The 26,072-nt window shown below is 49.4% G+C and overlaps 1 protein-coding gene across 1 annotated transcript in view; it reads right to left on the reverse strand.

The window, feature by feature from the left end:
* C6H1orf198 (chromosome 6 C1orf198 homolog) overlaps window positions 1-26,072 on the reverse strand; it is a 152,113-nt gene that overhangs the window by 125,301 nt on the left and 740 nt on the right. The gene's annotated exons all lie outside the window — the stretch shown is intronic.

A 26,072-nucleotide genomic window follows, 5' to 3' on the forward strand; every position in this document is an offset into this window, starting at 1 on the left:
AGCACTTTGGAAAAGTTGCTCATCTCAAAGAACAAGCGAAAGCTATCCGGACTACCTTTAGGCCATTTTAGTACAAACGTGATGCTCGCTATTAAAGACTTAAACTGGTTTGGAATGGCAGACAATGTTGTGGCTAACAGTGAGGGATAAGCAACATGTTAAGGAGGTTATGTACTCTGGTTTCATATACTACAGCATAATTCTAACTCTGGTGTTAAAGATTCGTATTTAGTAAGTATCATTTTATCTAGCCTGTGCCAAATGTCACTGGTATAGAACGTGCAATTACTGTGCAACTTGAATGCCTAATTAGGGCAAAAGATTTGCATGGGTCGTTTACACAGTTTACTTGCTTAAATAGAGATTTAAAAAAGCATTGCTAAAGTTTTTAAGTCTGTCCATGGCAATGTAATGTAATTTTATTTTTGTAAAGCGCAGCTTACACTCCACGGAGCATCATGGCGCTAGTTACTCGTGTCTAAGAGGCGATACCAGGGTTAATGAGGTATTAGAAAAGTAGTGTTTGTGGACTCAGGGGGTAAAATTTAGACTAGGGATAGACAAGCCGTGTCTGAGTTTGAAAATCCAAGTTTTTAACGCCTTTCGGAAGAGGTTCTCTGATGGGATCTGACGTAGTTGGAGTGGGAGTTTATTCCAGGCTCTGGCTCCTAGTACTCCCAGAGATTTTCCTCCTTTCGTGACTAGCCTATGGTTGGGGATCGCCAGCAAATTCAGGTTGGAGGATCTAAGTGAACGAGAAGGCACATATCTTCCAAACCTTTTGGATAGGTAAGAAGGTCCTAGCTGGTGGTAGGCCCTGAAGGTAATTATTAGGATTTTAAAAAGCACTCTCTTGTGAATAGGCAGCCAGTGTAAGATCTTGAGTGCTGCTGAAGCAGACGACTTCCTGGGCCATCTCAGCACAAGACGAGCAGTGGCGTTCTGGACCATCTGCAGTCTGTGCAGTACTGCTTTATTCGATCCTGCATATAGACTATTGCAGTAGTCTAGCCGGGAGGTGATGAGGGCCACCGCTACTGTCTTTCTGGCTGTTAAAGGGAGAAAGTCAAAGAACTTTCTGAGGCCTTTGATTATGTTAAAGCAGGACCCTGCCACAGTACCTGCTTGTTGTCTGAATGATAAAGCCTCATCAAACCTGATCCCGAGGTTGCGGGCTGTGGTAATAGTGGTTGGGGGGATGTCTGCATCTTGAGGCCACCACAATCTTGGGGAAAAAAGGTTTTGTTTTCCAAATGGGAGGATTTCGGTCTTACCCGAGTTGCATTTGAGGTGATGTTTCCTCATCCAGTCAAATGTGGCGGTAAGACAATCTCTCAGATTTTCCTCTGCATTGGTGGTGTTGCTATCCAGAACGAGGATAAGCTGAGTATCGTCAGAGTAGGATATGGTGTTTATGTGGAAAGACGAAATAAGCTCTATCAAGGGGGTCATATAAAGATTAAACAGTACTGGGCTCAGGCTGGAGCCCTGTGGTACCCCTGTCTTTAATGTTTTCTCCTCTGAGCAATATTTCCCCAGTATCGTGACTTGTTTCCTTTGACTGAGAAAGTTTTTCAGCCACTCGAGAGCTACTCCTGCTATTCCTGATTCTGCTAGGCGCCCAATTAATACGGAGTGTGAGATCGTATCAAAGGCCGCCGATAGATCGAGCAGAACCAGAACAGCTTTTTTACCTTCATCCATAGCAGCCTTCAGGGTCTCCACCGTATGTAAGAGTGCCGACTCCGTGGAGTGTTTGGCTCGGCACATGCCACTAAAAGTAAAAATAGAAAACCATAACAGAACCTAAACGTGGTGTTAGACGGGGACCTGGAGGGTCGGCCGAGCACAGTGATCGCACAGACAGGTAACTTCCCCCCCACAGATGGACACCACACAAAGATCAGGGTAACACCTTTTATAGGCACTTCTGGTAGTAGAGTGGTACGATACAAGGCGATCAGGACACGATGATCCTCTCAATTCTAGTCTCTAGTAAGGGAAGGGGGTAGCAGGACAGTCTTGGTACCCACGGGTACGGAGGGGTAACGGTGATAGCTCACAATCCTCGAGCTCGGTGTTCGGATGGGTCAGACCGCGGCAGCGCCGGCAGGTCCCGCAGGGGTCGTAGGTGGCAACGGGCCGCGGCAGCGCCAGCAGGTCCCAACGAGGATGAAGGTTACAACGGGCCGCGGCAGCGCCAGCAGGTCCCACGAGAATGCAGGTTGCAACGGGCCGCGGCAGCGCCAGCAGGTCCCACGAGGATGAAGGTTACAACGGGCCGCGGCAGCGCCAGCAGGTCCCACGAGGATGAAGGTTGCAGAGGGCCGCGGCAGCGCCAGCAGGTCCCACGAGGATGAAGGTTGCAGAGGGCCGCGGCAGCGCCAGCAGGCAGGGCAATAGTTCACAAGGCAGGGCTGTGGCAGCGCCAGCAGTCCGTCAAGGATGAGTTCGTCGCGGTGTCTCTCGACTCCAGGATACAACTGCCTTCCTGTCCTGGGGCGGCCTCAGTTATAGGTCTGGCGCCCTTTGATGTCCGGACCCTCGCTCTTGGAGGTCGGGAGGTCTGGGATGAGGGAGTCCAGACACCCAGCAGGGGGGTGGAGCCAGCGCCCGAGGAGGCTGGGGGTGCTCGGCACCTGGCGGGGGAGAGCCATCGACACTTCTTACTCCCATTGACCTGCCAAGTGGTCCGTTCACCTCCTGGGTGGAGGGTGGTGCCGGGATGTCGGGGCCTGGCCAGGCCCAGGGTTGGGGTCGGGCTGAGGCCGCGCGGCCGCGTGGTGCCGTGTCCAAGATGGCGGCTGGGCCGGGCAATGGTGCTGACGGTGGCCCGGGCCCTGTCCTGCGGGGAGGGAGCGAGCCCTTCATGTGGCCTGTCCAACATGCGTCCCCCCCAGCTGAAGGCGGGGAGAGTCACCCATCTTCTTGGGGACTTTCCTCGTCGAGGCGGAAAAAGCGGGACAGGCCATCCGCGTTGGCGTGGTTTTGGCCAGGGCGATGCTCCACAGTGAAGTCCATCCCCTGCAGGGAGATGGACCATCGCAATAGTTTGGGGTTCTCCCCCCGCATCTGCATGAGCCATTGCAGGGGCCGATGATCTGTCTGTACCCGGAAATGGGTTCCGAAGAGGTACGGCCGGAGCTTCTTGAGGGCCCATACCACTGCGAAGGCCTCTCGCTCAATGGTGCTCCAGCGCTGTTCTCGGGGCAGTAGGCGTCTGCTGATGAAGGCCACGGGTTGGTCCACTCCTTCGGGGTTCAGTTGGGAGAGGACGGCCCCAATGCCATGGTCGGAGGCATCGGTCTGCACAATGAACTCGCGGCTGTAGTCGGGGGCCTGGAGCACCGGAGCGGTGCACATGGCGGCCTTCAGCGTCTCGAAGGCCGCGTGACAGTCGGGAGTCCAGTTGACTCGTTTTGGGTTGTTCTTAGACGTGAGTTCCTTGAGGGGCCCCACAATGCTGCCATAGTCCCTTACAAACCGCCGGTAGTACCCGGTGAGCCCCAGGAAGGCTCGGACCTCTGTTTGTGTTTCGGGGGGTTGCCAGGACTGGATGGCAGCTACCTTGAGTTGGAGGGGGGCCACCAGACCGCTCCCCACTTGGTGTCCGAGGTAGGTCACGGACCCCTGGCCGATTTGGCACTTGCTGGCCTTTATGGTGAGGCCGGCCTGTTGGAGGGCCTGCAGGACCGCTCTGAGGTGGTGGAGGTGGTCGGCCCAGTGGCGGCTGTATACCGCGATGTCGTCCAGGTAGGCGGCGCTGAATTCTTCGAGGCCCGCCAATACCTGGTTCACCAGTCTTTGAAAGGTGGCTGGAGCGTTCTTCATGCCGAAGGGCATCACTCTGAAATGGTAGTGCCCGTCCGGGGTGGAGAAAGCGGAACGTTCTTGGGCCCTGGGGGTGAGGCCGATCTGCCAGTAGCCCGCTGTCAGGTCAAAGATGCTTAGGTAGCGGGCTGCCCCCATGCGGTCGACTAGTTCATCTGCTCGGGGGATAGGGTGAGCGTCGGTTCGGGTGACCGCGTTCAGCCCCCGATAGTCGATGCAGAATCGGAGCTCCGGCGTGGTGCCCGGTGCCGCGGCCTTGGGGACCAGGACGACCGGGCTGGCCCAGGGACTGTCCGAAGGTTCGATGACCCCGAGGGCGAGCATCTTGGAGACTTCTTCTTGGATGCATGTACGTACCCGATCCGGTACTCGGTACGCCCGGTGTCGGACAGGAGGACTGTCCCCCGTGTCCACGTCGTGCAGGCACCAGGTGGTGACTCCGGGTGCGAGGGAGAACAGGTTTGCGAACGGCAGCAGGAGGGCCCGGCAATCTTGACGCTGCTCTGGGGTCAGGGCCTCGGAGAGTCGGACCCCGTCCACCGAGCCATCTCTTTCCCGAGTCCTCAGTAGGTCAGGGAGGGGCTCGGAGTCTCCTTCTGTGCCACTGTCGGTCGCCATCAGCAGGCTGAGCTCTGAGCGCATGAAGTGAGGTTTGAGCCTGTTGGCGTGGAGGACCCGGAGGGGGTTCCGGGGGGACTCCAGGTCGATGAGATAGGTGACGGGACTCCTGCGCTCGATCACCTTGAAGGGCCCCGTCCATTTGTCTTGCAAGGCACACGGTTCGATGGGGGACATCACCCATACCTGCTGACCCGGTTCAAACTCGATGGAGGAGGCCTGTTGGTCGTACCACTTCTTCATGTCCTCCTGACTGGCCTCCAGATTGGCTTTAGCGATCTCCCTGAATTTCCGGGTCTGATTTCGGAGGGTCAGGAGGTATTTGTAGACGTCCGGAGGGGTCTTTAGGGGGGCCATTTCCCATTCCTCCTTCACTAGGCTGAGAGGCCCGCGAACGGGGTGTCCGTACAGGAGTTCGAAGGGGCTGAAGCCGAGGGACTTCTGGGGGACTTCTCGGTAGGCGAAGAGGAGGCACGGTAGTAGCACGTCCCACTGGCGGCGTAGGGGTTCTTCCAGCCCCATGATCATCCCCTTGAGGGTGCGGTTGAACCGCTCGACCAGTCCGTTCCCCTGGGGGTAATAGGGGGTGGTGAAGCGGTAAGTGACTCCGCACTGCTGCCAGAGGGATATCATATACTTTGAAATAAAGTTCGTACCCCTGTCGCTGACGACTTCCCGGGGGAAGCCCACTCGAGAGAAGATCCCCATCAAGGCTCGACCCACTACTGGGGCTGTTATAGTACGGAGGGGGACCGCCTCAGGATAGCGGGTGGCGTGGTCCACCAGGACCAGGATGAAGCGATGCCCCTGTGCTGTTCGGGGGTCCAGGGGCCCCACAATGTCTATTCCCACCCTTTCGAACGGGGTGGTCACCACGGGGAATGGTTGTAGGGGTGCCTTGAGTTTGCGGCCGCTCTTCCCGCTGGCCTGGCAGGTCGGGCAGGACCGGCAATGGTTGGAGACGTCATTTCTCATTTTGGGCCAAAAAAAGTGAGTCACCAGGCGGTGGTAGGTCTTGTCTTGGCCCAGGTGCCCGGCCAGGGGGACATCATGGGCTAGGTTCAACAGGAAGTCTCTGAAGTGGAGGGGCACCACCAGCACTCGCCCGGCCCCCAGTTCTGCGATTTTCTGCTCGCTGTACAAGAGATCATTGTCCCAATAAACCCAGTGGGCCCCGGTGGTGTCTCCTTGGCTCTGGGTGAGCGCTTGCTGTCGCAATCCCTCGAGGGAGGGGCAGGTCTTTTGCTCCTGCCGGAATTGTTCCTGGGTGGGCCCCCCTTCTTGACGCCACTGAGCCAGGTCGGGAAGCTCGGGGGGCTGTGTGGACCCCTCTGTGGTGGGGTCCGGGTGGTTGGTCTGGAGGAAGTCTTCTTCTGGAGTGATCAAGGGCGGAGGTGCTGCCCATTCTGGTTCTTCTGGTCTAGGGATGGTGCGGGTGGCCATGGACCGGGTGGTTACGCACGCCCAGTCCGGGAGACCCAACATCCCCAGATGCTCTCTTCTTTCTACAGCGGCCCACGGGGAGCTCTCGAGATCGTTCCCCAGGAGGCAGTCCACGGGGGCATCGTCGCGGACAGTTACTTTCAGCATGCCAGACACTCCTCCCCATTCGAAGGGGACGCAGGCCATCCGACACAGGCTCTCCGAGTTATCTGCCGATCGGACGGGGCAAAGTACGTTTGGTAGGATTTGTTCTGGGGTCACCAGGTGACAACGGACGGCCGTCACACTGGCCCCGGTGTCACGCAGGGCCTCGGCCTTGCGCCCATTGATGCTCACCCATTGGCTGTACTTCCGAGTGTTGGCGGGCAGGGGAGTCCGCGGGACCATGTCTCTTCCTCCCAGGCATGCCAGGGTCATGGCGGCGGGTTCCCACTCGAACTGCTCCGACTCATAGGTCTCCGTGTCTTCGGAGACTTGTTCTTCTCCCAGGGCGGCGGCCGCCATCTGGCGGGGCCCGGGGACCTGGTTCTTCGGACAGGTCGGGTCACTGGCATAGTGGCCGACTCGCTGGCATCGATGACACGTCACGTTAGCTCGGAACCCCGGGCGCATCGGGGGGTTTCCCCGGCCTGCTGGGGCCGGGGTGGCGTTAGTGGGCGCGGCCGGGACGGAGTCTCTGCCCCGGCCCGGGCCTCCTCCTCCTCCTCGGGGACGATGATGACCTTGGTTGGTTCTGTTCTGCTCATTCGGCCCACTCCGGGCCACTCGGGTGCTCTCCCACCGGTCAGCCTCGGCGGCGAGCTGCCGGGGTTCAGTCAATTTACTGTCGAGGAGGTGCTGCCTGAGCTCGACGAAGCAGTTGTTGGAGAGGTGCTCCCACACAATGAGATTGAAGAGTTGTTCGTAAGTGGTTACGTTGTTACCCTTGATCCACCCCTCGAAGGCTCGGCTGAAATAGTTCACGTATTCCAACCACGTTGTACCTGGGATCCGGGTGCAGTTGCGGAACCTCTGGCGGTACATCTCGGGTGTAAGCCCATATCGACTGAGGAGGGCGGCCTTCATGTGGTCATAGGACGTCATTTGATGGTCCGGAAGCTGCAGCAGGGCATCACGACCCTCGTTGACGAATCTCCCCCATAGACCGGCTCCCCAGTCACTTCGAGCGACCCGGTGGGCGGTCATGGCAATCTCATAGGCCTTGAACCACTGCTGTATGTCGTCGTTCCGGTGATATTCTCAGACCACATCCTTGGGGATGTGGACCTTCTGCTCGGTAGGACCCGGGGAGTGCGGTTGCTCGGGCACCCCTAGGTTTTTGTTCAGTTTGCGTATTTCTATCTCCGCTAGTTTGCACTCGTGCTCGCATGCCAGTCTTTTTTTCTTCGAGGTCTCTCTGTCTCTGTTTTTCCTCTCGCTCTTCTCTGAGCCGTAAGTGTTCTAAGTTTATTTTTTGTTCCGCCAGTTTCAATTCTCCGTCTAATCTGAGTCGTGCCAAGTCTAACTCGTGTAATCTATTTTTTTCCCGCTCTTGCATCTCTTCACGGGAAGGGCCTGTTCTCCGTTCCTCCGTCCGGGTGGTGTTGACTTCCGGGGCTGCGGGGTCCCGGGGGGATGCGGTATTTGTCTCTGTCCAGGCCTCTAGGGCGTTTTTGAAGTCTTCTTTTGTGCTTAGCCCGGTGGTAGCAATGCCTAAGTCCATGCAAAATTGTTTGAGCTCTCGGTGGTTGTATTCTTCCAGCTTTTCCATCTGGAACTTCTCCGCCGATCCGCTCTCTTTGGTCGTCATTGTGGTTTTAGTCGTAGGGTGAGTTACTGTCTGTACGGTACGCGTTGGTTCGGATCCCACCGCTGCCACCAATGTTAGACGGGGACCTGGAGGGTCGGCCGAGCACAGTGATCGCACAGACAGGTAACTTCCCCCCCACAGATGGACACCACACAAAGATCAGGGTAACACCTTTTATAGGCACTTCTGGTAGTAGAGTGGTACGATACAAGGCGATCAGGACACGATGATCCTCTCAATTCTAGTCTCTAGTAAGGGAAGGGGGTAGCGGGACAGTCTTGGTACCCACGGGTACGGAGGGGTAACGGTGATAGCTCACAATCCTCGAGCTCGGTGTTCGGATGGGTCAGACCGCGGCAGCGCCGGCAGGTCCCGCAGGGGTCGTAGGTGGCAACGGGCCGCGGCAGCGCCAGCAGGTCCCAACGAGGATGAAGGTTACAACGGGCCGCGGCAGCGCCAGCAGGTCCCACGAGAATGCAGGTTGCAACGGGCCGCGGCAGCGCCAGCAGGTCCCACGAGGATGAAGGTTACAACGGGCCGCGGCAGCGCCAGCAGGTCCCACGAGGATGAAGGTTGCAGAGGGCCGCGGCAGCGCCAGCAGGTCCCACGAGGATGAAGGTTGCAGAGGGCCGCGGCAGCGCCAGCAGGCAGGACAATAGTTCACAAGGCAGGGCTGTGGCAGCGCCAGCAGTCCGTCAAGGATGAGTTCGTCGCGGTGTCTCTCGACTCCAGGATACAACTGCCTTCCTGTCCTGGGGCGGCCTCAGTTATAGGTCTGGCGCCCTTTGATGTCCGGACCCTCGCTCTTGGAGGTCGGGAGGTCTGGGATGAGGGAGTCCAGACACCCAGCAGGGGGGTGGAGCCAGCGCCCGAGGAGGCTGGGGGTGCTCGGCACCTGGCGGGGGAGAGCCATCGACACTTCTTACTCCCATTGACCTGCCAAGTGGTCCGTTCACCTCCTGGGTGGAGGGTGGTGCCGGGATGTCGGGGCCTGGCCAGGCCCAGGGTTGGGGTCGGGCTGAGGCCGCGCGGCCGCGTGGTGCCGTGTCCAAGATGGCGGCTGGGCCGGGCAATGGTGCTGACGGTGGCCCGGGCCCTGTCCTGCGGGGAGGGAGCGAGCCCTTCATGTGGCCTGTCCAACACGTGGCCACCATATGGTTGCAATAAAAATGTGAAATTCAAAAATAAATTCACTGATGTGGCCGTTTTACTTGCGAAGTTTACTAAATAAGCTTTTCAGTTGTGGTAGGCATTTTATGATTTGTGAAGGACGCGCAAATAAATCAAACTCCAGCCCATCTCTAATGTTACAATGTCAATTCAACTCTTTATAAAACAGTTGGGAAATAAATCACCATCTAACTCGCCACCATGCGTGCATGCAAAATAAATAACCAGCATTTCAGCTTAATATAAAAATAAATAAATAAAAGCCCACACAGAAACAGCTTTGTCCCTGAAGAAAAAAATATTTTTAGGAGGATGTGAACAAAGTAGAACGCTTTGTGAGGTCACTAAAAGTGAAGGGAGCCTTGGGGCAGAGTGGGCTGACCCAATACCCTATGCTATATGCCATGGTTGACCTGAAGTAAGTAAGGTGTTAAAATGACTATTCGACAAGTCCAATGGATGAAGCCCACTGACCAAACGTCACTATGTATGTATGTTACGTATGTTTTTTTTTAAAAGTATAGTCTCGCTACACAGCTAAAGCTGTCACAAAGGCCAGACCATAGAAGAAAGTCTGTACTTCAAATAACATCCAGCTTGGGCCACTCTAAACTGCTGGGGATGGCAGGGCTTTCTAACACTGTTAAACACTACACCAAACTGACAATACTATGCTGCGGTAAAGAAAACGCAAGGTTGTAAAATGAAAATTATTGGCTGTTGCGCCTCTGACGTCATCCCTAATATTTCCAGAGAACAAGAAAAGGTCCAATAAAAGGAACTTTATTTTGGAGCGAGCAGATTTTGTATACCCCCTTTCAGAATGAGAACATCCGGATGAATGATGCAAATGAAAGGAAAATATATGTAGGGCAATGGTAAAATGTTAGTGGAAGTACATTTGATAATCCTTTCCCAGACACAGATCAATTGTGAAAGGGCTACAATAAAAAGGTAAAGAGACTGTAGGTAACAGTCTGTAATTCGTAAATAGTGAGAAACGTGGCATTTATAAAACTAGTTATCAACAATTTCACGCAAATATAAAATACATTCAGAATGAAGATAATGCTAAGAAGCCAAAAACGCCTACAGTTGCAGTAGAATAATTTTCCAGGTAGTCGAATCAAACTCCTGGAACTGAGGAGGTAAACAGACATACCCACAGCTAACGAGTTTACAATGAAGGTGGTATCAATACATGGGGAGAATTCTTCACACACAAAAATGCCGCAAAGTTAATGAAGTCAAAAAACTTATACTCAATACATATTGGCAAAGTACCACCAAAACCAGTACACAACGCACTCCATATTTGAAATGGAACTATTAACTTTAGAGAAATCAGCAGCTGAGGTTCTGAAAATCTGGATTCGTATAATCATTCTGGACACGAGAATTAAAACTTCGTCGAAACATGACGAATTTGGTATCAAAAGACCGAGAATGATGAGTACATCATGTACATATATTTTCAGCATATTCGAGTGACGATTTCACCTCGAAATCGTCATTTACATTCTGAACCCTTGGCTTCCATTTATGCGTTGCCCTTTACATAGGCCTTAATCCAGCTGAATTCGATTCCACAAGGACACATACTCCTTAATCGACTTTTCCATGACCTGTACAAGTTGGAACCATTGCCCCAGGCCGAACTCGTTAGGTCAGTTCCCCTCCCAGTGGCCAAGCAAGATAGCATCTAGGCTCAACAAACCATAAAACCATTTCAGCGCGCACACCTGCCATATCTCGCTCACATCTATCTCCACTCTTTTGCTTCACTTACTTTATGGTGGGGAGGTGCCCGTTTTTATTAGGGGTACAGTGATATCTGATGAAATGTTGGGCCTTGCCAAATGATTTGTTGTAGGCAGCACGAAGTGAAATATGGACATGTCATCATGACTCTGCTTTTTCTTTGTACTAAAAGTATGTTAACGATTTACTTTACAACCAAGAATGTTTTGCCTGGAGCCCAAAATTGTGTATAAGAAGAGAAGCCTGACTTTGTAAAAGTGTGCAGTCTCCTGAGAATATACCCGTATTGTACTTCTAGGACACTTGTTACCTTGGTTGCAGCCAATAAACCAATCTTTGACTTCACCTAGAAAACTCTGAGTTTCTGTGGTCTGGATCAGGAAGAACCCGAGGTCTCTGGGTGTTGATTCCCTGGCACCGCTGGGTTACCGGTTCTGTGCCGGTTCTTAAAAACCCAGTACCTCAGTTGGCGCCCAACGTTTGGGGCGATTCCAGTGGTACCAGTCAGCCAGAAGATCGTGAGGAGCTTCGTGTGGAAATTCCGGAGGACGGCCAACCACCTCATCGACCCCTGCATGTCCACGTGGTCCGAAGGTCTTTGCTGCGAGGTTCCCCGCTTCCCGACGGCTACAAGGACTGCTGCCCTGGCTATCGCCCTGATTTGGACCCTTGAAGTTTGGTAGAGCGAAACACTAAGACGAGTCTTCTGGTGACGTCATCGATATTTCAGTTAAGTATAAGTGGAGCGTCTCCCAGTCCTTAGTTGGACTTAGTTTTGGGTATCTTTTGGATACAAAGTTTTGTGTTGGTACTTGCAAGCACCAAAACCGAAGGACTCATGTATTCACGAGAAATATTGTAATCGATAATGCTTTGAAGTTTGGAACTAGACTAGAGAGCGAAGATGCCTAGTCTTAGACTTGGGAATTTGTTTTGTCTTGGTGGTAATAATAGGGACTCCCGATTGGAGGACTCATGTCCGGTTCCTCCAGTTGGAACTCCGACTTACGAGCTATATGTAAAACATGGGGTAGGCCCCATCACCTACAACGAAGTATGGATTAAATACACCAGGAAAGATGGTGTTCTAAAATGGCCCCAATATGGTAGCTTTGATTCTGAAATCTTAGACAACCTTGAAGTTAAACTCTTTAAAAAGAAAGCCCGGCCGGCAATGTTTGACTCCTTCCGCTTATGGCGTAAAGAAGCCAAACAAAAAGAAATTAAATTAGTTAAGAAAAATAAGAGAGAAGGGGGACTATCAGTAATGCAAGCTGCTGTGCAGTTTAAAGATAATGAAGAAGAGCAGATGAATGAGCAGTTGCACAGGCAACGTAAAATGGCAATAGATAAGTGTTATCCAGTTTTGCCGTCTCTTCAGCAAGAGGCAGCAAAAGAGCGTGAAAAAGACCCATTAATGTCACATTTACTAAATTCACCACCCCCCTATGCGCAGAATGCCACAGCACCCCCGCAACCTTTAGTTGCGCAAACTATGCCTCCTGCTCCTCCACAGCACTCACCAGCTGTTCTTCAGCTGGCTCCTACTTCTTCGGTGCAGCCTCCTCCAGGCCCACCGACCACCTCTGTTTCACCTGTGTTTTCTACGATTTTGCCTACTGTACTTTTTACGTCTCCTAATGCTCCCTCTACGATTTCGCCTAGTGCCCCCTCTATTTCCCCTGATACCTCTTCTGCTATCTCTGCCCCTGCCTTATCTCACCCCGTTTTTCCATCTGTTTGTCCTTCAGTTTCACCTTCCATTCGGCAGAAAATGGCCAGCACTGTTACTAACCTTCTTTTACCTCTTTTCGGGTCGCCTACTACGACCCCTAACATGGAAAGAAGACAGTTGCGAAGTCAACTACCTGATTATCAAGAGAGAGATTCACTGAATAGTTTAGCACGGAAATGGGTCATGGACACCGTAAAATATGATGTACAGTCTGTCATGGAAGTCTTCCATCAATGGGAAGCAGCGACACAGAGATATGTTTTCGAACAGATGTGTGTTTTCCTTTGCGAGGATTTAGAAGACAATGATCAGGAATGCATCCCACGAGAGATGTGTCGTGTACGGTTTAGGTTCGGAGAGGGTATGATTGTAGGTCCAGATGTGGAGAAAGCAATTGAAATGTTGTTATCATATCGAAGTAAGGGGAGCAGTTCTGAGTCACAATCTGAGCATAATACATCCAGTAGGAAAAAGGCGCGACAATACCCTATGAGAGAAGTTCCGACACAATGGAGAGAGGGTGACACGACTGCTGTCCCACCTATTCTGCCACACTTTCAACGTGTATGGGTACATGTCCCATGGAAGCGAGCTGAAGTTTTAGCACTCAAACAAACATTTCCAGATCCGCGTAAAAATCCTGCAGGGTACTATAAAGAGTTGTCACAAACTGTTGGGTCATGTATAATGAATTTAGCCGATATCGATATGTTATTTGGGAATGTTGTTCCACAGCCTTTATGGGGTAAAATTCGTCATATAGATCATGACCAGGAATTAGGTGACACATGGGCTAATATTACTGCTGCAGATGCCCGACAAGTTGGTGGTGCCAAGCCTGAGCCTTTGATAGCAGAACTCCCTGGTAAAATAGTAGATTACATGAAAACGATAATGCCTGCAATACGCGTAAATTGGGATAAGTTGTCTGCATGCAAGCAAAAGAAAGAAGAAACAGTCTCAGACTTCTTCACCAGATTTGAAGAAACATTCGTTGACCACAGCGGTCAAGATATGACCACAGAAGGTGGTCAGAGATTGTTTGTCGATAAATTCGTGCACAATCTGCTTCCAGAATTGTGTAAAAAATTAAAAGATTCAGAAAGTTCTTGGGCAGTCTCATCTTCAGCCCAGATATTGGCTACTGCACAATATTACGAGAATAGAGACAAAGATGAGAAAGATAGAGTAGAAAAGAAAACTAGAGAACTAAAAACGAAGGTTTTGCTACAGCAAGCCTATCCGCCACGTGGTGGTGGTAATCAAAATAATAATGGTCAAAATCACTACCAAAATACTTTTCAGCAGCCTCAACAGTATCAGAGAAACTCGCAAAGATTCGAGTATACTCAACCCCGTGTACCTGTAGGCCCCAACCAGTGTTTATATTCCAAACAAGAGGGTCATTACAAGTATAATTGTCCTATTCTATTACAACGTGCAAATGGAGTTTCTGGTGTTAGAGGTCGTGGCAGTCAGCAAGCACCTAGAGGTAGAGGGCGTGGAAACGCCCCTCAGGACACCCGTCCCCTTCCACCACAAAACTCTATGAACAGGTTTGATCAGCAAAATAACGTATCTGATAGGACAGCTCAATACTACGTTGATGATTATTACACAGAAAATGAGCAGTGGGAGAATAATGATTGCTAGGACAGCCATAGACAAAGAGAGGGAGTTGTTTCAGTTCCAGTAGATCAGAGTGGACCTTACGTTGAGGTGATTACATCAGGTGTGTTCAGAACCTTTTCTGTTGGATACTGGTGCTACAAAGAATTCTATTATGCACTCCAAACTCCCTGGCGCACCTTTGTCTGGCGAAATGAACGTTTCTGTAGGTTTTTCTGGCGCCCCAGTTAGAAATCCGATTTCTGACCCTTTGTCTCTTTCTGTTGGTCCTTGCGAATTCAAAGCACCCCTTATTCTGACAACAGGTTGTGGTGAAAATTTGCTAGGATTGGATTTGTTAAAAAGATTGTATGCGACTTTGTACTGTTCTCCTTCAGGAGTACAACTTACTTTAGGTAAGAAAGTAGTTTCTCCCATGTATTTGTCGAGAGATGCACTTCCAGCAGAATTGTCACTTCTCCCAGATATTCTTTGGGCCACTGGTCCTAATGATGTAGGTCTTTTAGAAATTCCACCATATGTTGTAACATTGAAAGCCAATGTCAAAATGCCACGTATTCCCCAATACAAAATATCTAATGAGGGTGAAAAAGCTTTGCTAGCGATTGTTTACGAGTTGATTGAAAAGGATGTGATTGAGGAAACACGAGGCAACGTTTGCAATAGTCCTGTTCTACCCGTTTTAAAACGAACTGACCCTTCTCAGCCACCTGTGTACAGATTCGTGATTGATCTTCGAGAAGTAAATAAGATAGTTGTGCCACAATTCCCAGCTGTCCCCGACATTACCACATTATTGACTATGATTCCAGCTTCTGCTTCATGGTTTTCGGTGATTGACCTAAAGAATGCTTTCTTCAGCATCCCAATTGCTGAGGAGAGCAGGGATATTTTTTCCTTCAGTTTAGGAGGTCGAAGCTTCCGCTTTAAAAGCGCTCCTCAAGGCTACTGTGAAAGCCCCTCAATATACAGTCAAGCTCTGAAAACTCAGCTTGACACGATTGTTTTACCTAAAGGTGCTACTCTTGTACAGTATGTGGACGATTTGCTCGTTGCTGCAGACACTGAGAAAATTTGTAAAAAGACCACATTGACATTATTGCGTCATCTGTGTGATCTGCATCACAAGGTGTCACTTTCCAAGCTTCAATATTGCCGACAAGAAGTGACCTACTTAGGTCACCTCTTATCGAAGGAGGGAAGGAAACTGACCCCAGAAAGAATTCAGGCAATAGCGAAATTGAGTGTGCCAAGAACACAGAGAGAAGTGCGTGCTTTCTTGGGCATTACATCGTACTGTAGACAGTGGATTCCAAATTTTTCGTTATTGGCCAAACCCTTGGTGGCATTAACGTGTAAAAATACACCCAATCCCATTCCTTGGTCTGAAGTGTGTCAGAAAAGTTTTCTCGAATTACGCACAGCATTATGTTCGGCTCCTGTGTTAGGTACCCCCAACTACAGTAAGCCTTTCACATTGTATGTCCACGAGAAGGAAGGCTGTGCATTGTCTGTGCTGACTCAGTTATTTGGAGGTAGACAGCGGCCATGCGCCTATTTTTCATCAACTTTGGATCCGGTAGCACAAGCATTGCCAAGTTGTTTAAGGGCCACAGCAGCAGCAGCTGTTTCTATTCGACAGTCTGCTGGTCTAGTAATGAATAATACACTAATCGTGATGGTCCCGCATGCAGTAGACACATTGTTAAATAGGACCAAGACACAGCACTTAACTAGTGCTCGACTGTCCAGTTACGAATTAACGCTGCTAGCGAGCCATGTGCACATAAAAAGGTGCAGTACCTTAAATCTAGGCAGGTTGTTACCAATTGCAGAAGAATCAGATGCTTTAGAACAGCACGATTGTTTCCTCACAACAGAGGAAGAGACAAAAGGGAGAGTGGATTTATTTGACACTCCTCTTGCTGAATGTGATGGTACGCTATGGGTGGATGGTTCATGCTTTAAGCTCCCAAATGGTAACGTGACTGCAGCATATGCTGTCACAACTTTGCACACAGTCGTTGAAACTGCACGAATACCACATGGTTCAGCTCAAGCCGCAGAATTAGTTGCACTAACAAGAGCATGTGTATTGTCTAAAGGAATGAGAGTGACTATCTACACTGATAGTCAGTATGCGTTTGGAGTGGCTCACAGCTTTGGACGATTGTGGAGAGAACGTGGGTTCCTGACTTCGCATGGAGCGAAGATTCAGCATGGCCAGTTGGTGAATGAGCTTCTTGAATCACTGACCTTGCCTCTGCAAATGGCGATTGTGAAATGTAGTGCTCACAAGAAGGTGACTGATGATGTTGGTCGTGGAAATGCATTCGCTGATGAGACCGCAAAAGAAACGGCAAAGAATGTGATGAGCCGAATGTATGTTGCAGGCCCTGAAAGATGGACTGGTGAGGTTGGAATATGTGAGGACACGAGAGTGTGAAGTCCATCCAAGCTGAGGCCACAGAGAAAGAGTTGAGCACGTGGAGAGAGAGTACAGGGAGAATGGATGCAAATGGTTGTTGGGTTGAATTGACAGAGCATCAGAGATGGTTGTTACCCGATGCATATGTGCTTGCAGTGGTTACAATGGCTCATGGAATGGCTCATATCAGCGTGAAAGGGATTTGCGAGTTGTTGGCCCCAGTGTGGAAGAATTCAGGGATTCCCAAGTGTGCGGAGAATGTTGTCAAAAATTGCATGGTATGTCTGAAGCACAATCCTGGTAGGGGAACCCCAACTCCAGCTGGTCATTTTGCACCTCCTACGTATCCGTTCGAGGTTTTGCAGCTAGATTTCATACACATGGAGAGGTGCAACAACTTAAAATACGTGCTCGTGGTTGTTTGTGCTTGCTCAAGATGGGTAGAAGCCTATCCCCTAAAAGACAATACTGCCTTGTCCACAGCGAAAGCCCTTGTGAAAGAGTACTTCCCCAGGTTTGGAATGCCTAGAATGGTCTGGTCTGACAACGGAAGTGAATTTGTGGGTCGTGTGATGAAAAGAGTGTGTGAAGGGCTAGGCATTAGGCAGAAGTTCCACGCTGCAAATCACCCCCAATCAGCTGGATTAGTAGAATGTTACAATGGCACGCTAAAACTTAAATTGGCCAAAATCCAAGCGAGCACAGGTCTTAAATGGCCTGACACTCTACCCTTAGCACTCCTATCCACCAGAATGACTGTGCATTCGCGAGTGAAACTCAGCCCTTATGAAATTGTCTTTGGCCGGCCAGCCAACATATGGGGAGTGCCTAGGCCCACGAAGTTCAGCGAGCTGCAACACCCTATTTTGCTTGATTACTTGTATGAATTGACGGCTAAATTGCGTGTTTTGCATCAACAGGTCCACAACACCCTGCCTCCGGTCTCTGAGACTCCAGGTCACTTCATGGTCCCTGGATCCTGGATTCTCGTGAGAAACTTTCAGAGAACAAAGAACGACCAGCCCAGGTGGACCGGGCCACATCTTGTCCTTTTTTCCACGAGGTCAGCCGTTCGAGTGGAGGGGAAGGCCAACTGGATCCACGAGGTCCACTGCAAAAGAATCCCTTCACCTCCGCCACATGACCAGTGGGTCCAGAAGGGTGTCACTGACTCAGAGCTTACAACTGTGCCACGTGTCATACCTGTCAGCGATGACCGTGTAAAAGAAACTAACCCTGAATGTGAAAGCGAGAACATTTTTCAAGAGACTGTGCCACCATCAGAACAATTGAACTCTTTGGAGCCTGAACTCCTGTTTCAGGACCAGACAGTACCAGGAAAAAGACGCTACAATCTGAGACCGAGAAAAACAGACTAATAAAAGTGATTCCTTTTTACGAATTGAGACCAAGACCTATGGACAAATATATATATATTTTTTTTTCCCCAAGTACTCTTTTTGAAAGTGCAGCTCTCCCATTTAGGAAACTTGCTTATTTTTGTTTTTCGAACCGCCATCCGGGTTCCGCTGCTAGGGCCGCGGTTGATTAAAGTCTTTTGGGTGCAGCTGACGACGTTAGGTCGGTAGTTCTGGTCAGTCCAAGGGAGTTGCCCTAGACTGACGGAAGCATCATTTAGCAGAAGCAACCTCCCACCGCTGGCAGCACTTTAGAGAGGATATTGTTTCCTGATGTGGAGAGACCTGCCAAACAAATGAACTTTAAGCAGAGACTGTGTAACACGATGACAAAGAAAAGGTTTATAATATTGTGTATTTTTATGCTATCCAGCGTAATGATTTTTGATAAGTTATGTTTTATTCTCTTTCCATGTAACATTTGCGCCCACTGCATCACCCATACCTCCTCCTACTGTTTCCTCTCATTCTTTCCACCCTCTGCCTGACCACGAATCAAATAGGCGATTAGAGTTCGTTAATAACTCCTTTGTTCAGTTATTACACCAACACCAACTTGTAATGAACACAACTAACTAACTGTTGGGTGTGCGGTCTCATGCCTCACACAACGGATAAAGGTATCCCCTATTTGGTCCTGCCATTTAGTCACAATGGTTCAGTATGGGCATATAGGACAATGTTCATATATGCACGAGAAATCCAACCCCTACGTTCTGTAAAAGACAACCTCAAGACTAGCGCCCTAGTCAAAGGTATAGTTGACATGATCAAGGAAGTAACTTCTTATGAAGATACTCCGGATGATGAGATACTTGCATATGTAGGTTGGAACGTGACCGGATATGGCACTACTTTAAGTGAGAAACAGCAAGCCAAAAGATCGTCCCCTATCTGGATCGTACCCCATCAGGGTCACCTGTGTCTGCAAGGTATTGGCAAGAATCCCAGAGCTCAGCTAGGGAAGACTATCTGTACAGAAACGTATGTTTTTGGATCTCAGACTTCCCCTGCGTTTTTTAGCCGCTAAGGGTACTTATTTCATCTGCCATGATAGAGCCTACACAAGGTTGCCCCCTGACTTCTCGGGCTCATGTTTTGTTTCATTCCTGTTACCTCCCACCTACACAGCAGTGGCGGATTACCACCGGACAAGGATAGTTAGAGGTGTTTTGAGTAAAGAAGACACTGCAGGTCAAGAATTTGGGGACTTTGCAAAGGGTTTTCTGCCGTTCTGGGGATCCATGGCTAACAGTAGAAACATAAGGCAATTAACAAGGGTAGTTGAGTCCACCGTGACTGAAACTGCTGGTGCCCTTAGTAACTTGACTGCTGAGCTCCAGTCGGATCGACTTATGACCCTTCAGAACCGGGTCGCTTTGGATGTTATACTTGCAGACCGAGGTGGGGTATGCAAATTGATCCAATCTAGTTGTTGCATTTTCATCCCAGATAATGCTCCAACCGTGTACAGGGCCATCTCCAAACTACATAAGTTTTCCGAATCTATTCATGTGGATAAAGGAGATTGGTCGTTAATGGGATGGTTCTGGGAACTGATATCTGCCTGGGGATGTAAAATCCTGATTGTCATTGGGATGGTCTTAGCCATTCTTTTTCTGTTCTGTCTGTGCATACAGTGTGCTCCTGCAATATGTGGCCTCTGTGTTACATCATGTGTAAGGAAGCCTGTGTCAAGAAATGAACTAAGTACTAGAATGATGTTACAGCAACATCTCAACGACTTTAGGAATATAGACCTGGACTCAGACTAACATGAGAATAGATTAATTGCCTATGTAAGGGCAAAAGGAGGGATTGAGGTTCTGAAAATCTGGATTCGTATAATCATTCTGGACACGAGAATTAAAACTTTGTCGAAACATGACGAATTTGGTATCAAAAGACCGAGAATGATGAGTACATCATGTACATATATTTTCAGCATATTCGAGTGAGGATTTCACCTTGAAATCGTCATTTACATTCTGAACCCTTGGCTTCCATTTATGCGTTGCCCTTTACATAGGCCTTAATCCAGCTGAATTCGATTCCACAAGGACACATACTCCTTAATCGACTTTTCCATGACCTGTACAAGTTGGAACCATTGCCCCAGGCCGAACTCGTTAGGTCAGTTCCCCTCCCAGTGGCCAAGCAAGATAGTATCTAGGCTCAACAAACCTTAAACCATTTCAGCGCGCACACCTGCCATATCTCGCTCACATCTATCTCCACTCTTTTGCTTCACTTACTTTATGGTGGGGAGGTGCCCGTTTTTATTAGGGGTACAGTGATATCTGATGAAATGTTGGGCCTTGCCAAATGATTTGTTGTAGGCAGCACGAAGTGAAATATGGACATGTCATCATGACTCTGCTTTCTCTTTGTACTAAAAGTATGTTAACGATTTACTTTACAACCAAGAATGTTTTGCCTGGAGCCCAAAATTGTGTATAAGAAGAGAAGCCTGACTTTGTAAAAGTGTGCAGTCTCCTGAGAATATACCCGTATTGTACTTCTAGGACACTTGTTACCTTGGTACCAACGACGGACAACATGGCCACCCTCAAGCTCGCCACCCGGAAACACCATCAACTGATCCGCGCCACCAAGAAAAATGCATACAAGGACCGGCTGGACAACAACGCACACAACTGCAAGGAACTCTTCAACATCGTGAAAGAGCTCTCCAACCCCAACGCCGGAAACAACGACATCACCCCGTCGCAAGACCTCTGCAACTCCCTCGCGTCCTACTTCCACAACAAAATCACGGACATACACAACAGCTTCAGCAACCAACCAACGCAAGCCACAACCGCAACGACGCCACCATCCACCACCCTCCGCACCTGGACCCCGATCAGCACCGAAGACACCATCCGCACCATGAACTCCATCCATTCCGGATCTCCGACTGACCCCTGCCCTCACCACGTCTTCAACAAGGCCGACGCTGTCCTCGCACCCCACCTGCGGGACATCATCAACACCTCCTTCGACTCCGCCACCTTCCCTGAGAGCTGGAAGCACGCCGAAATCAGCGCTCTCCTCAAGAAACCCACAGCAGACCCCACCGACCTCAAGAACTACCGTCCCATCTCGCTCCTCCCGTTCCCGGCCAAAGTCATCGAGAAGACCGTCAACAAACAGCTGGCCGCCTTCCTCGAGACGAATGGATCCCTCGACCCCTCACAGTCCGGCTTCCGAGCGAACCACAGCACGGAGACCGCCCTCATCGCCGCCACCGACGACCTTCGAACTCTGATGGACAACGGAGAAACAGCGGCCCTCATCCTCCTGGACCTCTCCGCGGCTTTCGACACTGTCTGCCACCGCACCCTAGTACAGCGCCTCAGCAACATCGGAATCCAGGAGAAGGCACTGGAATGGATCACCTCCTTCCTCGACGGAAGAACACAAAGAGTCCGCCTACCACCGTACAAGTCAGAGGCCACCAAAGTCATCTGCGGCGTACCCCAAGGATCCTCGCTGAGCCCAACCCTCTTCAACGTCTACATGAGCCCCCTCGCGGCCATCGCACGCCAACACAACCTGAACATCATCTCCTACGCCGACGACACCCAGCTGATCCTCTCCCTGACCAACGACCCCGCCACCGCCAGAGCCAACCTGCACGAAGGGATGAGAGACGTAGCCGAATGGATGACGACCAGCCGCCTGAAACTGAACTCAGACAAGACGGAGGTCCTCATCCTGGGCGCCACGCCCTCCGCCTGGGACGACTCCTGGTGGCCCCCCGCCCTGGGCACCGCACCCAAACCGACGGACCACGCACGCAACCTGGGCTTCATCCTGGACTCCTCCCTCTCCATGACCAGACAAGTCAACGCCGTCTCCTCGTCATGCTTCAACATCCTGCGCATGCTACGTAAGATCTTCCGGTGGATCCCCACCGAGACGAGGAAGACGGTCACCCAAGCCCTCGTCACCAGCCGACTGGACTACGGCAACGCCCTCTACGCCGGAACCACGGCGAAACTCCAGAAGAGACTCCAGCGGATCCAGAACGCCTCGGCGAGACTCATCCTCGACATCCCCCGACGCAGCCACATCACCGGACACCTGAGAGATCTGCACTGGCTCCCGGTCAACAAGAGAATCACCTTCCGGCTCCTCACCCACGCGCACAAAGCCCTACACGACCAAGGCCCGAGCTACCTCAACAACCGGATCAGCTTCTACACTCCCAAGCGCCTCCTCAGATCAACCAACCACGCCCTCGCCGCCGTCCCCCGCATCCGAAGAGCGACAACAGGAGGAAGATCCTTCTCCTACCTGGCCGCCAAGACCTGGAACTCACTTCCGACCAATCTGCGCCTGACCCAAGACCACCTCTCCTTCAGGAAGCAGCTCAAGACCTGGCTGTTCGAGCAGTAGCGGCACCCCCCCCCCCTCCCAGCGCCTTGAGACCCTACGGGTGAGTAGTGCGCTCTACAAATGACCTGATTGATTGATTGATTGATTGATTGGTTGCAGCCAATAAACTAATCTTTGACTTCACCTAGAAGACTCTGAGTTTCTGTGGTCTGGATCAGGAAGAACCCGAGGTCTCTGGGTGTTGATTCCCTGGCACCGCTGGGTTACCGGTTCTGTGCCGGTTCTTAAAAACCCAGTACCTCACAGCTACCATCATTCTAGGAAGCACAGAGATGTGCTCCACTCAAACTTCCTTCAAGAATCATAGCCATACAGCACATGTACAGGGGGAGGAGTAGAAACAAACCAATGAGCTGCTCGCCAATAGACAGCAGAAGCAGGACTGAGCAGAAGGAATGGGCATTGATTAAATTTCACCTGTCGAGAGTTGGAGATAATATCATCATGAGTGAAGAAGTCAGTCAAGCCGGAAGTACAATTTGTCTTTTCCCCCATCTCCACCCTACGATAACTCCCCAGAATCCCACCAGGAGACGATCTAGGTCAAAGGGCGAGGTACTGTATTGGTCCCGATAAAGAATGTCACATGCGGAGAAGGGACTGTCGTCACTGAGCAACAAATGAGCCTAAATACTTTCACCTTCTAGTGCGGCCAGCTCATGCCAACATCCTCTCCAAGCTCTGGTAGAGCGCCTGACGCTATACGCAATCTAAAAGAGAAATGAGGTACACTCTATTAGAGGGGGTGGCAATACAAGGAACAGGCTGTTGAGCCCAGGGCCAATGGGAATAAAGGATTGAACAACTTGGTAAATACATTCAGACTTCTTCGACGGCCCGGTTTGACAAAGACAAAATCACTCAAGTTTTAAATCTAGTACTCTGAAGATGTATTAACTTAAAGGTCATTCATTGTCAAAAGGTAGGCTTCAATTATGACCAATATAAACAACTGGAGGAAACCTCATGAAAATGCAATATACAGTACTCCGAGTAGTTGACGTCTATATAATGTCAACAATAAGGTCTACATCTGGTCCACTGAATGGCTACATTTTGGACTGTTTTCTAACCACATTACCCAGTAGACACATTAAGTCTATACGTGTTGATCTTGAAATTTCCCGTCAATCACATTTTTGTGACAACTTACCATTTCCAATGTTGTTTCTCTTTATGTAATGTTTTGGAATATGTCTAAAAATATGTACCCCTGTACCCGTTTCAAATGCAAATAAAGATATATTTTTTAACTCAGCATTTGCAAATACAAGTACAAGAGCCCAAAATATCTCCCATGAACCCACTACCAGTGCTGTTGAAAACCAAGGCTGTCTATTCTAGATTTCACTTAATGCCTCTTTTCTCCTCCCCTCTGCTCTCCCAATCCTTTAAGTTCTTAGTCATTCCTGTATTCTCTATTTGCCAACATTTTCCTAAAATTCTCTTCCTCCTCCTTTGTCTCTTTCCTGCCTTGCTCTGCATCCAAGGGCACAAACATGACTGTAGGTGCCCATCACCTGCAAAAACCTGCGCCAATCATACATCTAGCTTATAAGCGTGTGCACCTGGACCAAATGATTCCCGCTGAGCACTGGCAAAACAACTCCATGTGTTTGGGTACATTGTTGCGTTCTGCAGAAAGTAAGCTCCAGGAAATTCAATTGAGCTACTACCCTCTGAGCTGAAACCAAAGAAATGCATACCATGGTGCACACCTTTGGGGTCAAAATATGGCAAGGGAATAATGCACCCTAAGAGACAAAACACAGATTCCTCCTAAAAACAACAAAAACATAAAGAAGGTTTGGCTACTCAATGGGTTTCCAGTTGAAAAATGCATGTCTTTTCTTCGACTTAGTTCATAGATATGACTCTAGAGAGCTTTCACTTACCAACTCTGCCTCTCTGCTGCACAGAACCCAAAAATTCAGCAAAGGCAAACTGCTGTCTGCCTATATGTGCCAACTCTAAAAATCGCATCACAGGGTGCAGGTTTTTAGCTGAGAATGTTTGGGATTATTCTCTGCCTTTACAAAAAATATATATTTGATTATCTTACGTCCAGGCAGAAGTTCACAGTGTTGGACACGCATGAAGACAGAGCCAAAAAGGCCATGTAGAGCAGAAAGCATTGACTGCATCTTTTTAGCATCTTGAAACCCATTTGTGCTACTTTTGGGCGCTTTTGTTTCTGGCAGGATGGGCGAGGGCAAGCATTGAAGGGGGGATGTAGTCAGGACTAGCAACAAAGGAGAAGAAGAGTGGGGGCCAGCAACAATGCCTGAGGGGTGATGGAGGAAGGGGATATAAGGAAAAGGAAAAAAGTGCCTCTGAAAGCAGCAAGCAGTGGAAGGACCGGATGCAGTTTTTGCCCCACTAAACTGCTGCACCTTTGAAACTGATCATCTCAGGGCTACGTGCCCACAGAATGGTGAAGCTTAAAATGTATATTGATCTAGTTATTATTGTGGGAAGCACAGTGCCTAATGCAGGAGTTGCTGCATTGTGCTGAATTAGTGGCAGACACAGTGTCTCCCCTAGTCTCTGTAAGAGTCATAGATTTGACAATACTGTGTTATGCTGTATCTGAATCACTATCCCTCTACTGCACCTTGGGGTAAAACTTCACGGTTTGCTATCACTACCCTGCGAGAGTTAAGTATAAAATAGAAAACTTGATTATTGATTTGGAATTAAATAGGATTGCACAATGTGAAACCAGAAACGATGGGATCAATACCTGCTTCCCCCACTTGACCAAATAGTGTGATACTAGGCAATTGTTTTATTTCACTTTTTCTTCATGGTCACATATGAGCACCATGAAATATGTGTTCAGGATATGTGCTGTACAAAAAGGTTTCTTGTGGCCGCTTTAAGAAACTATAATGTCTGTGTATATTAACAACCCAGGCCACCCCAAGGGTTCCATGTGACAACTCACTAGTCTCTTAATTCACACTTGGCCTTGTTGTTAGGATGGGAGAAGGACTGAATGTTTCCATTTATTTTTTCAACTATCACTTTTAAAATAATACTTCTCAATAAAGCTGATGGAATAAGGTGAAATACTTCTGCGTGTTTATGGAATACAATTTTGTTTTTATTTTGAAGAGACTTTATCAAATGTTTACATGCTTGTTGCAAGAGGCCTTAAAAGCTGAATGTGCTCCTAAAGTTAAGTGGAGCAAAACACCATATTTGCTTCATTTCTTTTACTTCAGTTACCATGTAAATAAATGTGTTTCTGTTTATTTAACACGTTTTGCTTATTAGTACTCTCTCAACTGAACAGCAGCTCATTTGGGTCTTTCAGCAGGGTTCCGCAGGTATAGTAAATGAGTCACGCTCATTCAACAAAAGATTGGATAGGTGGGCAGATTGTAGTATGTAGCCGATGATGCAATTTGGAGCATACAGTCGCAAATAGAATACTATAGCATAGCGAGATAGTGCACTGTCATTTACAGACAGCACATTTTCATGTCAACAATAACACAATACAGCACAGAAAACAATAATGTATGGGAATTGGGTTTCCGCAAAGGGTTAATCATTCTCACAAAGATAAGTCGTGTCTTGATTTGTTTTGATCCTATTAAAATCTTTGCTTCCGTCACACTTCAAAATTACCAAAACATGTGCTCCATGTGTGCTTTCCAATCTGCTGATATTTTGTAACACATATGCAGTTCATCTACAAGTATGTTTACATTTTGTTGTGTTAGAAAAAAGTCACATTTTACATACAGCCTTTCCTTTCACACTTCCTGTACTTATGTTTGTCTTTCTCTAAATGTGACAGTCTGTTGGTGTACAGTGTACACCAACAGACTGTCACAG

This window comes from Lissotriton helveticus, chromosome 6 (assembly GCF_964261635.1).
Source record: "Lissotriton helveticus chromosome 6, aLisHel1.1, whole genome shotgun sequence".
NCBI lineage: Eukaryota > Metazoa > Chordata > Amphibia > Caudata > Salamandridae > Lissotriton > Lissotriton helveticus.